This window comes from Chenopodium album, chromosome 26 (assembly GCF_948465745.1).
Source record: "Chenopodium album chromosome 26, dcCheAlbu1.1, whole genome shotgun sequence".
Taxonomy (NCBI): domain Eukaryota; kingdom Viridiplantae; phylum Streptophyta; class Magnoliopsida; order Caryophyllales; family Amaranthaceae; genus Chenopodium; species Chenopodium album.
This window is the reverse complement of record NC_137859.1, coordinates 27725458-27742721: the sequence shown is the minus strand read 5'-3', so window position 1 is coordinate 27742721 and position 17264 is coordinate 27725458. Positions and strand designations below refer to the sequence as shown.

At 34.7% G+C, this 17264-nt stretch overlaps 2 pseudogenes; one reads left to right on the top strand and one right to left on the bottom strand.

Moving 5' to 3' along the window:
* Window positions 1-2275, bottom strand: LOC145616963 (cytochrome P450 736A117 pseudogene; annotated as a pseudogene).
* A 328-nt stretch (window positions 2276-2603) lies between these two features.
* Window positions 2604-5653, top strand: LOC145616962 (desmethyl-deoxy-podophyllotoxin synthase pseudogene; annotated as a pseudogene).
* Window positions 5654-17264: the final 11611 nt, after the last annotated feature.

Here is a 17264-nt window from a genome sequence, read left to right as displayed (position 1 = left end):
CTAAGGCGTGTTGCATAAATGAGGGGGTATTGTAGCAATAACCATAAGAGGTGTTTTGCGGCGGATAGTAATACCTACACCTTCGGCAACATCCAAAGTCTCAGCTTTTGCTCCACCAGGTAATTTCCAATCAAACTCGAAGGCAAGACTTGCTAAAACAAGCTCTGCTGTGACTATTGCATATGATGCCCCAGGACAACCCCTTCTACCTGACCCGAATGGAATAAATTCAAAATGTTGGCCTCTAAAATCTATACAAGAGTCCAAGAACCTTTCAGGGCGAAACTCTTCAGGCTCGTCCCAGATCTTAGGGTCTCTTTGTATTGCCCATGCATTTATAATAACTTGTGTCTTTGCAGCTATGTCATAACCATTTATTTTTACATCACGAGAGGGTTCTCGAAATAGCAATAATGGAAGTGGAGGGTGTAGCCTAAGTGTCTCCTTAATTACTGCTTTTAGGTACTTCATCTTCTCTAAGTCATTTTCACTTACTCTTGTTTTTCCATTGACATTTCCTCGCACCTCCTTTTGTAGTTTCTTCATTACTTCGGGATGCCTTACCAACTCTGTCATTGCCCATTCTAGCACTGCAAAAGTTGTTTCTGTTCCTGCACCAAAAGTATCCTGCACAAGAAATTTATATGAGTGTAATATAACTCATGACATGATGATCTTCATGGCTCGATTTTTGGCCTTATAATCAAAGCTTTGTATACGTTAAAAAAAAAAAAAAAAAAAAAAAAATTGGAAAACTAAGGGTTCCGTTCCAATTAAACGAAAACAACTAAACTGAAGTGAGCTGAACTGAATTGAAATAAATCAGCAAAAGAAAAGAAGTGAACTGAACTGAACTGAAATTAAGCTGAATAGACCCTAACTCCTTTTTCTATTACTAATGTCAGGCTTGAGCTCCCATGAACAATTAAATAACCAGAAACGCTAATTAATAAATATAAAAGTTTTTTTTTTTTTTTTTTTTTTTTGAAAATAAAATAATAAAATAAAATAGTTTTGTTACGTAGGGATTAAAACTCACCAATAGAAGGGCTTTTATGCTATCATTGTTTAGACCAATTGGATTTTCCCTTTGAACATCCAGCAAAATGTCTACAAAGTCCTTCACTGCCTCTTTTGAATTGCTAGGCTCATAAGAGTTGTTGTTATTTGAGCGTCGATCATGCTCTTGAACCACCATTTCGAGGAACTCATCGAATTCTCTTTTTACCTTATCAACTCTATCTTCCAAACCAATGACTTTATCAATCCAACCCAACCAAGGAATGAAATCACCTACACTAATTGCTCCAAGTACCTCCACAAATTTCTTAAAGAGTTTATCGAAATCGATATCTCCATTTTCACCGGTATACTTCCTTCCTAAGGCCGCCCTACTCACAACATCATTGGTTACAGTAAGTATAACCTCACTCATGTTAATAATCTTAGAACCAAAGCTCTTGATTTTTTCAACCATTACAATGGCCTCTTCATCTCTTATTGATCGGAAAGATAAAACTTTCTTGTTACTTAAAAGTTGAAGCACACAAATGCTCTTTATATTCCTCCAATATTCACCGTAAGGACAAAACCCTATGTCCCTACCATCATAAAACATTCGGTTTATGAACCGTAGAGGAGGCCTATTGGCGAAAACGATGTCATGGGTTTTCATGACTTCGCGGGCTACTTCCGAAGAAGATATGACTATGGTTGGTCTGCAGCCAAGTTGTAGTGACATGATTTTGCCATATTGCCTCGACAACGAGGTCAAAGAGCGGTGAGGAAACTTACTAAGTTGGTGAAGGTTCCCTATGATGGGGAGTTTTGGTGGAGAGGGAGGCATCGGTTTGCGAATTTTACGATTTTGGGGCAGCCATTTGTAAAGCGAGACTAAGAAAAGTGAGAGAAGGAGAAGAGAAAGAGGACTTTGAGAGATTTTCTCAATGAATTGCGTTAGAAGAAGCATGATTTCTGTGGAGTGAAGTTCTGTGCAATGTCTCATTTATAAAAAAGCTTGTTAATTCAAATAATAGATTGCAATTGTATTTAATTAATCTCACCATGTGATTTTCTTTTAAATGTATATTATATTGATAAGTAAAATGTATGCTTGGTAATGATAATAATATAATACAGAATATTGATTCAAAATGGTGAAAACAAGTCAGGTAAAAGACAAGTTAAAAAATACACTTAGTTTTTGAAAAATAAAAATAAAAATAAACAACAACAATAACCCGACCCTTAAAAAAATATTAAAAATATATATATATAAAACTCTATTTAATTGAATGAGGAGAATGTATTGGTTGTGTGAGTCTGGACTCATGAAAAAATACATAAAGAAATTAGACATTTAATTAAAGCTTGTGAAAATTTCATACAACTTATTACATATAAATGAATTTTATGGTGAAAGTTTTATTATATTACACAATATTTTATAATTTATATTATATTAAAGGATAGGACATGGTTTTTTTAAAAAAAAAAGGATAGGACATCTTTATACTATAAATAAAATGAAATCAGATTACATAAGAGCCCAAACCAAACCAAAACAAACAAGCTACTCCATATTAGCCAATTAGAGCACAATAATGGAGACACTTTTCGAAATGTTATCAATAGTTTTAATCTTTCTCTTCACCATATCCACCTTGTTTGTCTTCCGAAAAGGTACAAGAAACAATAATCTGCCTCCTGGACCGCGGAGGTTACCTATAATAGGGAACCTCCACCAGCTAGGCTCTTCAAAATCCCTCCCCCACCTTCGCTTAGCGGAGCTGGCGCAGGTACATGGGCCGATCATGTACCTGCGCCTAGGCGAAGTTCCCACCGTCGTCATCTCCTCCGCTGACATGGCAAAGGAGGCACTGAAGACGCATGATAGCGTGTTCATCAACCGCCCTCGGCTCATGGTGGGTATGGTACTGTTTAACAATTGTACTGACATTGGGTTTGCTCCCTATGGCAAGTATTGGAGGGAAATACGGAAAATTTGTATGTTAGAGCTTTTTGTAATGAAACGGGTTCAAATGTTTCGTCCCATTAGAGAAGAGGCGGTTACGGGTCTTGTCATGGATATAGCTTTCAAGTCTGGTTCTACAGTTAACCTTTCCAAACATCTCTTCGATGTTTCTTTCAATATCACCTCAAGGTATATACTCAATCTGTTTGTCTCACTCACTATTTATGTGGTCAATGTTACAAATTTTCACTACATTTCTTGTTAAAATATTATACTACCTACGTTAACAGTTATTTGCAACATATACTATAAAGGATGCTAACTATTATGTGCAACAAATGTTTTCTTTCCTTTTTAGGTAATCATTTCTCTATCTCTCTCCTCATCACATGCACCCAACTTTTTCTCTCTCCATTTTACTCTCACAAACAAATTTTGCCTAAGAGTCCGCAAACACCCCCTTTGTTGCAAATAATAGTTAACGGAGGAAGTATTTTGTTATTGTGAGGACTTGTTGAATTCATTTTGTCACACAAAATTATCTCGTGATGCCTATAATTTTCGTTACACTCTATTTTATCTATTTATTATTTTTTTTTTTTTGACCCAATGCACTCTGTTTTTCGAAATATGAACTTTCCAATAATATAATTTGTACTTAAATTATTAAATATATTGAGTATTAAAGATTAATTATATCTTGTATTTCGTGTAAATTTAAAGAGAGCTTAACTAGGAAAACAAATGTGGTATACTTGTATATCTATACTTAATATATACTACCTCCTTTACATATTATGTGCAACTTTTGAATTTTTTATATTTCACGAGTAATACCTAAAAGTTGCACATAATATGTACCGAAGGTAGTGTCTAGAGCCCACATCAAGGTTCAAAGGGTTCCATCACAAAGTCATGTAACTGTAAAAAAAAAAGTAGCCCCTTAACTTTATAAAATGTTTAACTATCTCAACTTTTATTAATGTCGGACGCTTACCTGTATTGGTTTAATAGGGTTATACTTCAACACTGAATAGCCCTTAACATTATTATTCTCTCGCTCTTTGCTAAATACCTTGAAAAGGATATATGCTGTATTTTGTAAGCGCGGTGATAAATGTATAAACATGTTTAAAAAATTTTAGGATAACTTTCAACACGACAGGAAAAGATCAGGAAGAATTTAGATCATTGGCGAAAGACATCATAAAGATTTCTTCAGGGTTTGCAATTGCTGATCTTTACCCCTCGTTCAAGGTGCTTTACTTGCTCAGTGGTATGCGGAAGAAACTCGAACAAATGGCAAAGGAATCCAATAGGCTTCTGGATAATATCGTCGATGCTCATATATCTAAAAACAGACACCATGATAATGTAGAGGATGACTTGGTCGATGTTCTCTTGAAATTTTACGACAACCCCAACGCCGCCAAGTACTCCTTGACAAAGGACAGTATCAAGTCAATTGTTCTGGTGAGAAAAACATCGACTGATTTGTTCTACCGATTTCATAAAATTGTCAACTTTAGCTTATAAATAAATACTTTGTGTTAGTGGACCATTTGAACCAAAAACTTAAGCTTATGGTTGAGGCCCAAGAATATGTTTTATACTCCGTCACTTTGCTTACAAAACTAGTTGGTAAGATTAAGTATAATTGCTGGTGATTCGATTATTCTCCCTCCATCTCAAAATTAGTTGCTCCATTTTCAATTTTTCAAGGTTTTTAAGATGCATTTTTTGACCCTATAAAATCGCAACACGAATCTTTTTATTTAAGAAAAAACTTTTGAAGATTAAAAATACATAAGAACCAAATCTAATAATATCCCATATAAAAGAATATTTCTTATGTCATAGTAATATACTTGTATGTTTTATTCATATAATAATAAGACATTTTATATTATTGAAAGCCATTTGAATCCGTGAATCTTAGTAAATTATTTCTACTATTTTATCATTATTTTGCACTCAAATCTTAAAATTTTAATAATATTCATACGTCTAATAAAACTAATTATATTAAACATGCTTGATTATTACTATAACTAGGACATTTTTACTGGTGGAAGTGAAACGACTTCAACAACAATCGAATGGGCAATGTCAGAGTTGCTAAAGAATCCAAAGGTAATGGAGAAGGCACAAGCTGAGGTGAGACATGTATACGCGAAGATGGGTGTTGTAGATGAGACAAGATTAGATGAGCTCAAATACTTAAAGATGGTTATCAAAGAAACCCTAAGATTACACCCACCCGGTCCTCTTTTGGTTCCTAGAGAATCCGTTAAAGGGTGTAGCATTGATGGTTATGATATTCCGCCTAAAACTCGTTTAATTGTCAATGCATGGGCTATAGGAAGAGACCCTAAGTATTGGACAAATCGTTTCGATTTCCATCCGGAGAGATTTGAGAATACTTCAACAGATTTTAAAGGAAACAACTTCGAGCTAATTCCATTTGGTGCAGGGAAAAGGATGTGCCCTGGTATGTTATTGAGCGTAGCTAACATTGAGATCCAACTAGCTACGTTGCTCTATCACTTCGATTGGAAATTGCCTTACGGATCTAAATATCAAGACTTAAACATGGATGAATCTTTTGGTTTATCTGTTCGGAGGAAACATGATCTTATTGTCATGCCTAATATATACGCACATTCATCTTTTATCTAATTAACGATGCACCAATAATAATATACTTGTATCTTGCTTCATTATGAGCATCAGTGGTTGTGGTCTGCTAGTGGATGCTTACTATGTATCGTAATCTCAGCTAACAACAACAAGTTTGGTTTGTTAGTTTGTATCAACTTTAATTTATCCAAATTTAATTAATTAGCTGTTTGCTTACTAATTGCCACTGTGGTCATAATAAATTCGTCCTCCGTTTAATGTTTTTTTTTTTTTTTTTTTTTTTTTTTTTTTTTTTTTTTTTTTTTTTTCTCCTTTAATTATTACATAAATAGAAGGTATGTAGTTGCACCATTTTTTTTTTTTTTTTTGACACGGTAGTTGCACCATTTACTTTTAACTTTGCAGAAATTACATTTTTCACACATGATGCTTCGATTTTAATTTCTTTGATCATCTGTACTTATGTCAAATGATATAATCATGTGAGGAAAATTTTGATTCATCATCTTTATGTTAAATGATGTTAGAATGACTACATTGATTATAAACTGATTATCAGGCTCAAGTGAACAATAAATCAATTTTTATTAGGTACTATGAAAGTAAAGACCTAATAAAAATTGATTTATTGTTCACTTGAGCTTGATATAAAACTATAAAAGTAAAGACCTCCTAAAATTGAGATTATTCAAAAGTAATCCAAAACTCAAAATTACTAGAAGAAGAGTGACAAATTAAAAGTTGAGATTATAAAAACTACTATATCTAATAGTTAATGTATGAGAAAGGATACAATGTATTAAGTTAAAGAGTTGCCAAAGCTAGAAACGAAAAATAAAATAAAATAAAATAAAAATAACACTGCATAGTTAAGGCAAATATTAAGAATGTTTATAAGTGGTCATAAACATAATTATATTGTCTCTGTTTTTTTTAGGAAAAATTGGCCGCAACAGCACCAACTATGATAAAGGTGCGTATAGCATCACAACCTTTCGAGGGTGCACTCAACATCACAAACTATGCACTTGGGTGCACATAACAACATAAATGACATTGGCAAAATTTAGATTTCGTATGAAAGTGAAATCTAAATACTTTTAATGCTTTTTTGTTTCAAAATATTTTTGTTTGATTCCATTCTACTTAATTTTCCATCTCATGTAATTAAGTTACCATTAACAGTGGCGGATCCAGGATTTTCGAACTGGTGAGTCACCATCAATAATTGATCACTTGTTTCAATCCAATATATATATATATATATATATATATATATATATATATATATATATATATATATATATATATATATATATATATATATATATATATATATATATATATATATATATATATATATATATATTCCAAAAGTAGGACATAAAAACCAATACTACAATAGTACTTAAAATTCAATCTTACAAGTCGAAAGTACGTACTCCAAATAAATAACATGTTACAAACAAATAGTACTATAAAATTATTACATTAAATTGACTTTATAACTTTTTACTTAATTGATAAGCTTTGTGGAAAAATATTAAAATTGGTTGCACAAATATAGTATAAATAGAAACAAGAATTATTACAAAATTATACAAAATACAAAAAAATAGTGAGATAACTTAAGAGATCTGTTATTAAACATAACAGGTCTCTTTAATGGAAAAATGAAAGCGGCAACAAACAAATTCAATGTCTGCAGATTAGAGACCGGTTATCTAAATAACCGATCTCTTTGTTATTTAAAAAAATATGAGTATCTGACATTCTGACAAAGTGCTAGGGAGCAATAGCAGCAAAGAGACCTCCTATCTATAATAGGCGGTCTCTTTGATATTTTTTTTTTAAAAAAAATCAATTTTTTTTTACTGGTGAGTCACGTGACTCACCATGCACCTACATAGATTCTCCCCTGACCATTAAATTGAATTATTGCAAAAAAAATTCGTCATTATTTTCTATCGTTTGTTTTTTCAATTACTTTTTTTTTACATCTCATGTGATGATTGACTTAGTTTCAATTCCATTATAATTAATTTTTTCCCTTTAAACTATTCTCTCTCAACCTCCACAATTTAAGTGTGTTGTACATCAAAAATACAAAAATCAATTTGTCAACAAAAAAAAAAAAGTTCAATTCTAAAATTATTTTTTGAATTAAGTACTACCTCCGTTAAATGTTATGTGCAACTTTGGGGTATTATTTGTGAGATATAAAATATTTCAAAATTGCACATAACATTTAACGGAGGTAGTATTTTAAATCATTTTGTGGGGTTTGGTATTAGAAAGTTACCTATGTATCCTGAAATCTTATAGAATAAAGGTATTCAAATGTTTTTTTTTTAATTTATTAATTTAGTATTTAACCAAGTGGAAAGGGAAAGGAAATTAAGTCAATCATGTGAGATCGATATTAAAAAAAAAAGCAATTAGAGAAGCGAACAAAGGAAAATAATAGGACAATTTTTTTTGAAGGAATTCATTTAATAATATGTTGGAGGTTAAGAAATGCTTAAATGAAAAAAAAAATAGAAGATAAGGCTAATTTAGTCACGCGTGATGGAAAATCATATAAGTTTAGATAATGTTAAACAATTATATAAAATAGTAAAGATTTTACTTTTTTCTATGGAACCTTAGTTCATTAGTGTCATTTATGCTAATATGTGCACCCAATTATATTGTTTGTGCTGTATACTGCACCATTTAAAGGTTGTGCTGCTACACGCACCTTTATCATAGTTGGTGTTATTGCGGCCAATTTTTCCTTTTTTTTATTATTCACTTTTTTTAAGTCGTTTTTTTTTTTTTTTTTTTGGAAATTCAAGTTTATATCCTTGATAAACATGTCTTGTTTATCAAGGGGTATTGTTGTAAACTCGCGTGTCAGGAAGGGGTATGGGTAAAATCCACATTTCATAAGTAACTATGCTTGCATAGTTGCACTGCTGTCATCCTCCACCAACTAATTTCTCTATTGAAGCACAAGCATCTATGGAGGAGAAATTGCTCATAACAAACACCTACATACCCCATAGGGGTTAAGCATGTTAAGGACTGATCCTTTCAAAGTAAATATCTTCTATTATTTGTAAATATTCACTAACTTGATTCTAGGAATATTAGTTAGTAATTCACTCCATATATTTTAGCTTTAATCTTATCCTTAATCTTAGTGATTGATTGATTGATTGTAATCTTGCATAACCTAACTTAGCCAAAGCCCTCACCAGTTGTATACTATATATATGGTATCAGAGCACCGATATCCTCCCTCCACTCATTTTTTTTCTCTAACTAATATGGTCCACATAAACTCCATTCCTTTTTATCAAATTCCCAATAAGAATAACCCTGCTAAACTCTTATCTTTTCTCAATATTCAGACCACTATCAAACTCACCCCTGCAAACTACCTTTCTTGGAAAATTCAAATCGAAGTTATACTCATCGGCCATGATTTGTTTCAATACATTGATGGCCGATCCTTTCCATCCCCTCCTTCCGTTATTACCTCTGCTAGTGGTGAAGAGGAATAGAACCCGGATCATTCTTATTGGACTCGCCAAGTGTCTTCTCTTTGGTGCTCTAATCGGCACATTATCACCAAACCTTGTTCCCTTGGTCTTTGAGGCTTGTACCTCCAAGTAGCTATTGGACATTCTCAAATGCACTTATGCCTTTCCTACTCGTGGCCACATCAAACAAGTCAAGGATCAACTAAATTGTATATCCATGGGTGGTCAATCCATTAATGAATATTTGCAATCTCTCAAAACTTGTGTCGATCATTTAGCCTTATTGGGAAAGAAGCTTATTGAACATGAGGATTTAATTAATCGAGTCCTCTCTGGCCTTAATGACTCCCACAACTCAGTTGAATCGGCTAATGATAGGGATACACCCATCTCATTTGAGGAACTGCACGAGAAACTTATTAACAAGGAGCTCTCCTTGCAGCAAAGCCGTACTGATCCCCCATTTCCTGCCACAACCTTTGTAGCGTCAACAAGGCCTTACTTCCGTACCTACGGTAACAACAACAATCGTACCAATACTTCAAGTATTCTTCGAACTCCCAACAACCATACTAAGCAACCAAGACCTTTTAAGGATTGATCATTTCAAAGTAAATATCTTCTATTATTTTGTAAATATTCACTACCTTGATTCTAAGAATATTCGACAGTAATTCACTCCATGTATTTTAGCCTTTATCTCCTCTTTAATCTTAGCGATTGGTTGATTGTACTTGTACAGCCTAACTTAGTCAAAGCTCTCACCAGTTGTATACTGTATATATGTGTAATTGTTTAATGAGAAATATCAACTTCTTTCATAATTCTTATAAAGTTTTTCCTTTATTTTCCTTTTTTCTTAGTTTTTTCTTAAAATTATATTCGGTGGCGGAATAAAATTCTATTTCTTCATTGAAGCAGCTACGCTTGATAGCCTCCACAAAAAGCACACTCGATCTGATTTCTCCGTTCCAATGAAGATGATTAAGTGAGAGCTTTCTCTATTGGGGTTCATGAATACAACGACCATGGGAGGAGTGCTTATAAGCTTTTAATCGGGCTTCATGAAGACTGAGGGAAGGGAGAAGAGAGAAAGTTGAGAAAGGTGGCCATGGCCCATGGGAAGGTATGGAGGAGAGAGAAAGCTCATTAGTATGAAGTAACGACGTTATTGATGATATATGCCCAATTTTTTTCTCCTCATTTTAAATTTTGACCACTACAATGCAAAAATCCGGGCAAACTACGACAATTTTATTACAACAACCCATAAATCTGTCACAAAATTTGAAATCTACAGCATTTTTCTAGCTGTCATAATTTTATATTACGATAGTTTTTTTTTACTCTATTGCAAAATTGTGACAGTTTTGGGCCATTTAAACTGTCACTAAGGTATCAAGAATAAATGTAAAACAAATTAAAATACTTACGACGGCTTAAAACTGTCGTAATTAAAAATTTTATATTATGGTTGAATTTTATGTAATTTTTGTTTTTGTTGTCATGGTTTATGTTTATTTTCATTTCTTTTATTTATTCATCTAATTATGTCGAGTTAATTTATTCTCCTTATTTAGGATTTTAATTTTGTTTATTTTCGATATTTCTTGGGTTTAATTGATGAGTGACATTTATGGCACTCATTTGGTCCCTTTTTGGATGAATTTCATTCCATTTTATTACTCCTTTCTTTAGTTTTCCTTAGTTTTATTCTTGTTTTCTTCATTTTATGCTTTTTGTAGTTAGTTTCTCTATTTTGTGCATTTTCTAGTTTACTTGTTATTTTTCCCTTTTATTTTCTTTTTCTCCTTTGTTTGTAGGTTGTGATTGATTGTCCAAGGGTTCCCGAGCTTCCTCTCCATGATCTTTCATTGTTTTCATGCCTAAAGCTTGTGCAAGAAGTTTCAAGTCAAAAGAGGGATCAAAGGGGCATGCTTCAAGGCCTTGTATATGCCTTTCTCATGGCTCATTTTCTTCAAGATTTCCAAGGAAGTTTCTGCCTACTTTGTCCTCCATCATCATCATCTAGGATGTGTGCACCCCATGAGCTAGGACAAAGAGAAGAAGAGGAGGTTGCCCGTTTGTGCGGGCGCACATGGGGAGTGTGCGGCCGCACATATGTCGTGTGCGGCCGCACACCTGGTGCGTGCGGGCGCACCAATCTGGGTGTGTCCCGTGCGCACTTCTCTCTCTCCTCCGAGCGCCCGCACCTGCGTGGGTCTATTCTTGGGCGTCAAAACCGACCTTCTCCTTTGTTTATATAGTTATTTCCTTCTATTTTTGTAGAAGGAGTTTTCATAATAGAATTAGATCATATTCTTAGCTTAGTTGAGAGCTTCTCTCTCTAGATTTAGGGGTTAGTTTTCGGAGTAGATTTTAGAGAGAGAAAGTGAAGAATTTCAATGGTGATTGAGAGATTTAAGATCCAATGGTGACAATTGTATTGGAGATCTACTCTATTATCAATGAGCATTTCTAAACTCTATCTCATTTATTGTTTTGTTTAGTATTCATGTTTTGATTGTTTGATTTTGATTGGATTTTGATGATTTGATGATTGATGTTTGATTAGAGTAATTGTTCTTCTTTGATTGTTCTTCTTAGATTGTTAATCGTTGATTTCTTTAGTTGTTAGTTGAATTGATGATGTTGCTAGAGTAGTTGTTTGGTTAGGGATTTGGTGAAGCTTATATTATGTAATGAATTGATGTAGATTGGGGATTTTGATGGAGTTGATGATGTGATTGAATTGGTTAAGTGATTATGTGCATGTGTGTGTTTGATTTAGGCTTGATCACCCTAGTTATTCACACTAGATTGCATTGTAAGTTCACATTGATACGGACCATTGATTTGTGGCTTGCATTTACACGATTGAGGTGTCTTGTGATGTTTCCTAGCTAGAGTTTATCATAGTTGACGCTAGTTAGACCTCTAGGAGAATAGCTTGATATGCTCTTTTGGTTGCATAATCGATCTTCCCTCACATTGCTTGACTTAGTCAACTTCCTAAACCAATTTGCATTGTTCATTGCTATTATAAGTGAATCCTAATCCCTAGCATTTTACTTGTTTGGTTTCTTTGTCTTAGTAGTTGTTAGTGTCCTCTTTTACCCCTTGTTTTCGACCTAGCTTAGGCATATAATTGGAAGCACTTAGACATTACCGTTCCTTTGGGTTCGACCCTTGACTTACCTCTATACTTGTATTTAGGTTTGTTGAGTGTTTATAAATTTTGTTTGGCTTAGGGAAGATTAGCCCAACGACCTAGTTTTCCCCACGTCAAAATGGCGCCGTTGCCGGGGAACGGTGTCTATGTTTGAGTGTTTTTGATTGCTTGAGTCTAGGTCTTTGTGTATACTTTTCTTTTATTTTGTTTTTGTTTCCTTTGTAAAAATGGCATGTCTATCTTTTTCTCAACATGATGATGAGCCTTTTTGTGAATATTTTAATAGACTTAATGAATTTCTTGACTATAATTGTTGTAGTCTTTGGAAGCTTGTGAGATTTGTTATCATGGTTTAAATGAGCAAACTAGGGATATAGTTGAAGGAATGCATAATGGTAATTTTAGAGCATTTTCTATTGAAGATGCTTGGAAATTTTATGTTTGGTTTGCTTGGGAAGTTTATAACAAGGGTAAACGTGCTTCCATTTTTGATGTGCAATGTGTTAATTCTTCCAATGTTAGCATGATTTACCATGATGTGTCACATGACCCCATAGTTGAACCTAGAACAAATGCTTCCAATTCTATTTCCTCATTTGTTCATGATAACGTGTTGCATGTTCAAGCTAACAAATCTCATACATTTGAAAATGCTCCCAACCCCCTATTTGATGAAAATGCTCATGTTTGTAATGATGATGATCCCACCTTTGGTTGTACTTCTTCTTCTCTTGTTGAGCCTCAATCTCCTACCCCTTTTGATTCTCTTATTGCTACCTTGGAAACTCAAATTAGGCATGTTGAGCTTCGTGATGATCTTGGGCCTAACAAAGAGTCGACTCTTAATTGTTTAAGAAGTCAATTGGAGATGATGAGAAAGAGTGAGGAGCGTCTCGAGGAGGGAAGAAGGAGAAATGAAGAGCTAGGAAGCCTATTGTCATCCTTGATGCTTATGTGTGAAAGTTACAAATCTAATGTGTGTGTTGAGGGTGATGATGGTAATTTCGAGCAACCAAGAGTATGTGAGGATCCTATTGTTGAGCATAGGAGTGAAGGAGAGAGAGTCGAGAGTGATAATGAGTTTGATGAAATTTTAAGTCTAGACATCTCTTCCTTTGTTGATTGTGATGAGTTTCAAGTGTATGAATGTGACTCTTCTATCCATGAGTATTTGGACTCGTTTGAGGTTATGTCAAATATGTTTGTTGAGTGCATAAGGAATAGCCATAGCCTTTTACGCAAGTTCATTGATGATACTTCATGGGAGAGAGATGATTTTGAAATTAATTTGCCTCCATTCATGCATGGTTTTGAGACTCTAGGCTTTAAGGAAATTGAGGGAGCTATTGTTCATGAAGGTAGTGGAGGAGATTATGTGGTTCCTCTTGGGAGTTGGATGTTTGAGGGAGATGGTGATCATGAGTGTTCTTCTTTTGAGGATTCTATGATTGATTTTCATGCCCTCATTGGCGATGTGAGACCTTGTGTTGAGGGAGTAGCTAACCCTTTGCCTATTTCTCATACCCCTTTCTCTCAAAAGTTTAACCACATCCCCTATTGCCCTATTTTTCTCCCTTCCTTTGTTGGTAAGCCTATTGGGGACCCTTTTGTCTATGAAGATTTGAATGTGGCTCATTTGTCTCCAATTTGGGAAAAGGGTGATGTTGCCAACCAAAAATATTTTGAGGAGAGTTTGCCTTCTTTTTCCTTTTCTTCTTCTTTTTCTTTTTCTTTATCTTCTTATTTTGTTGAGTTTTCTTTTGATTCTTCTTCCTTCTCTTGGCATCTCTCTCCTCATAGGTGTGCACTATGCTTGTTGCATGCCTTATTTTTGTCTTGTGCACACTTACTTTCTTATGAAATGTGTAGTAGTGCATTTGACAAGCTCTTGCGTGCGTTGAATTATTATTTTACTAGAGCGGTCAAGCTTGGACCTTAAGCAAGCCTTTCTCGGGAAGTAACCCGTGTTTTAGATTAGATTTTTCCTTTTATTTTTAGAATAGATTTTTCTCTCATGGAAATGTTTGTGTGCCTTTTGCTAGGTACATAACTTGATATACTTTGGTGATTCGATTTGGATCAAGAATCAAGGAAGGTTGACTCCTATCTTTGCAAGCATATGGAGACATGGTTCAATTCTTGGGAAATTAGCTTTGAAAGGTTTAACTTGGGTCATTTGCGGGTATTTACACCCACCTAATATCCGGTAATATCTTTCCTTGCTCTTTCTCTAGAGGATGATGACTTGTTGGACATATGTTGGTTTGTTGGATTAATCTCCTTGTTTTCCCCTCCCATGGATTATATGATTTATGTTTGAGTGTATTGTCTCATTCAAGCTTGGGGGAGGGTATTCTATCATGTTTGGTGGAATGTTGATTCTTATGTGTTATGCACCTTTGTATATGCTTTTCCATGTTTCTTATATTTTGAAAAACTCCAAAAAGATTTTTGTTTCTATCAAGGCAAATTTGCAATGTGTTTTGTTTTGTTCTTGCTTTGGACATAATAACATTTGGACTTGTATAATTGAATGCTTTTCTTCCTAAATGGTAGTGGTGTGCACGGTTTGAGAGTACGCTTGGTTGATTCTAGGATAAAGCATACTAAGGTAGTTGGTTAGAACTAGTGGGAACTTGAAGCCGGATTCTACTTTATTGTGGCATGTTTGGTAGTTGCTTCCTATAGTCGATTTGACGCCAATAGTGAGTTTTTGCTACATCCGTGTGAGTTCTTTGTTTTTCAAGCCTTCTACCTATACTTGTATGAGCGGCATGGATCCTTGACTTTTTGCAAACCTAATCTTGAAACTTGACTCATAGATCTTGAATCCGAGACCGAACCATTTAGGGAGGACAAAGGCACCTTTTTCGGGGTGGTATTTTTCATTTTTAGGATAGTTTTATTCATTTTCTTTATTTTTGGGTTTACATTTGCCTTCTTGCAACCATTTGAGCCTATACCTTTCTTTTCTAGCCACGTACTTAGATTCTTGAGCCTTTTGTTTCTTTTTGTTCCATTTTTGGTTTTTGTGAAGCAAATGGTCATCTTTTGGAGTTGTGGTGTGTAAGTTTGGTTTTGGTTCTTATGAAAGCAAGATTGTGTTATGTCTTCTTTGTGAATAATGGCAAATGAGTATGTGTAAAAGCCGTCCTACTTTATAAAAGGCATGGACAAATAAGTGCTAAGTCGAAAAAGCCGTCCAAAGTAAAAAGAGGCAAGGACAAAGCATCATTGAAAAATGAAAAAAAAAAGTGAAAAAATGAAAAAATTCAAAAATATTTTGATGTGAGTTTTCTCCCTTTTTGAGCATTGAGGATAATGCTCCATTTAAGCTTGGGGAGAAGCGTTCTCACGCTTTTTGTGTATATGTTTGTGATTTATAGCTTTGAATAAGCTTGGGGGTGTTAGTTTGTTTTTGTTTGGTGACTACTTGATTGTGATTCTAAGAATTGGCCGTTCTTTGCTTCACTTTTAGGAAAACCACCAAATTTTAAATTTTTAGCCTACCTTCACCCTTATTGCCTTACGTTACAACCTTGGGGAAAGACCTTTTGACCTAAACGGTTGAGTCACTCATCGGTGGAGAGGAATGTGAGTTTTAGGAATAGGGAGAGGGAATGCAAAAGTCAAGATGTCGAGTAGCCTAAAAATTCTCTTTTTCCGGTTCCTTCGTGGAATCATTGGGATGCTCATTAGAGGTCGATTTGAAGCTATTAGGAAGAACGCGGTAAGATCGTTTGGGATGAAAGTGGATTGTGAAAGCTAGTTCCTATGCTTAGCATATTTATGTTTCAATCAACCTTGGGTATCTTGGAACGTGCACTCCCTTACTTGTTTAGAAAGATTTGCATCCACTTGTACTTGTACATTTGCAAAAGTCCTTTCATGAACGTTTGTTTGCTTTTCTTGTATTTTGTTTTCTTGTTCATGCTTTGCCTTGTTTGTATTATTATGAGAGTTATGGGTCAAACTCTTAGGATACCCTTACGAGACCTCACTCGTCCTCATAGGCGACTTTGGGGTTTAAAGGGCTTGTTGTAGCTAAAAACAACCGTGATTCCTACGACAGTGAGTCTTAGTGTATATTCTTATCTTAAGTCCTTCATTTTCATTTTCAATAAATTTTTCATCCTTGATCTTCCTTGCTTTGTTTTGCTCGAGGACGAGCAAAAGTTTAGCTTGGGGGAATTTGATGAGTGACATTTATGGCACTCTTTTGGTCCCTTTTTGGATGAATTTCATGCCATTTTATTACTCCTTTCTTTAGTTTTCCTTAGTTTTATTCTTGTTTTCTTCATTTTATGCTTTTTGTAGTTAGTTTCTCTATTTTGTGCATTTTCTTGTTTACTTGTTATTTTTCCCTTTTATTTGCTTTTTCTCCTTTGTTTGTAGGTTGTGATTGGTTGTCCAAGGGTTCCCGAGCTTCCTCTCCATGATCTTTCATTGTTTTCATGCCTAAAGCTTGTGCAAGAAGTTTCAAGTCAAAAGAGGGATCAAAGGGGCATGCTTCAAGGCCTTGTATATGCCTTTCTCATGGCTCATTTTCTTCAAGATTTCCAAGGAAGTTTCTGCCTACTTTGTCCTCCATCATCATCATCTAGGATGTGTGCACCCCATGAGCTAGGACGAAGAGAAGAAGAGGAGGTTGCCAGTTTGTGCGGGCGCACATGGGGAGTGTGCGGCCGCACATATGTTGTGTGCGGCCGCACACCTGGTGCGTGCGGGCGCACCAATCTGGGTGTGTCCCGTGCGCACTTCTCTCTCTCCTCCGACCGCCCGCACCTGCGTGGGTCTATTCTTGGGCGTCAAAACCGACCTTCTCCTTTGTTTATATAGTTATTTCCTTCTATTTGTGTAGAAGGAGTTTTCATAATAGAATTAGATCATATTCTTAGCTTAGTTGAGAGCTTCTCTCTCTAGATTTAGGGGTTAGTTTTAGGAGTAGATT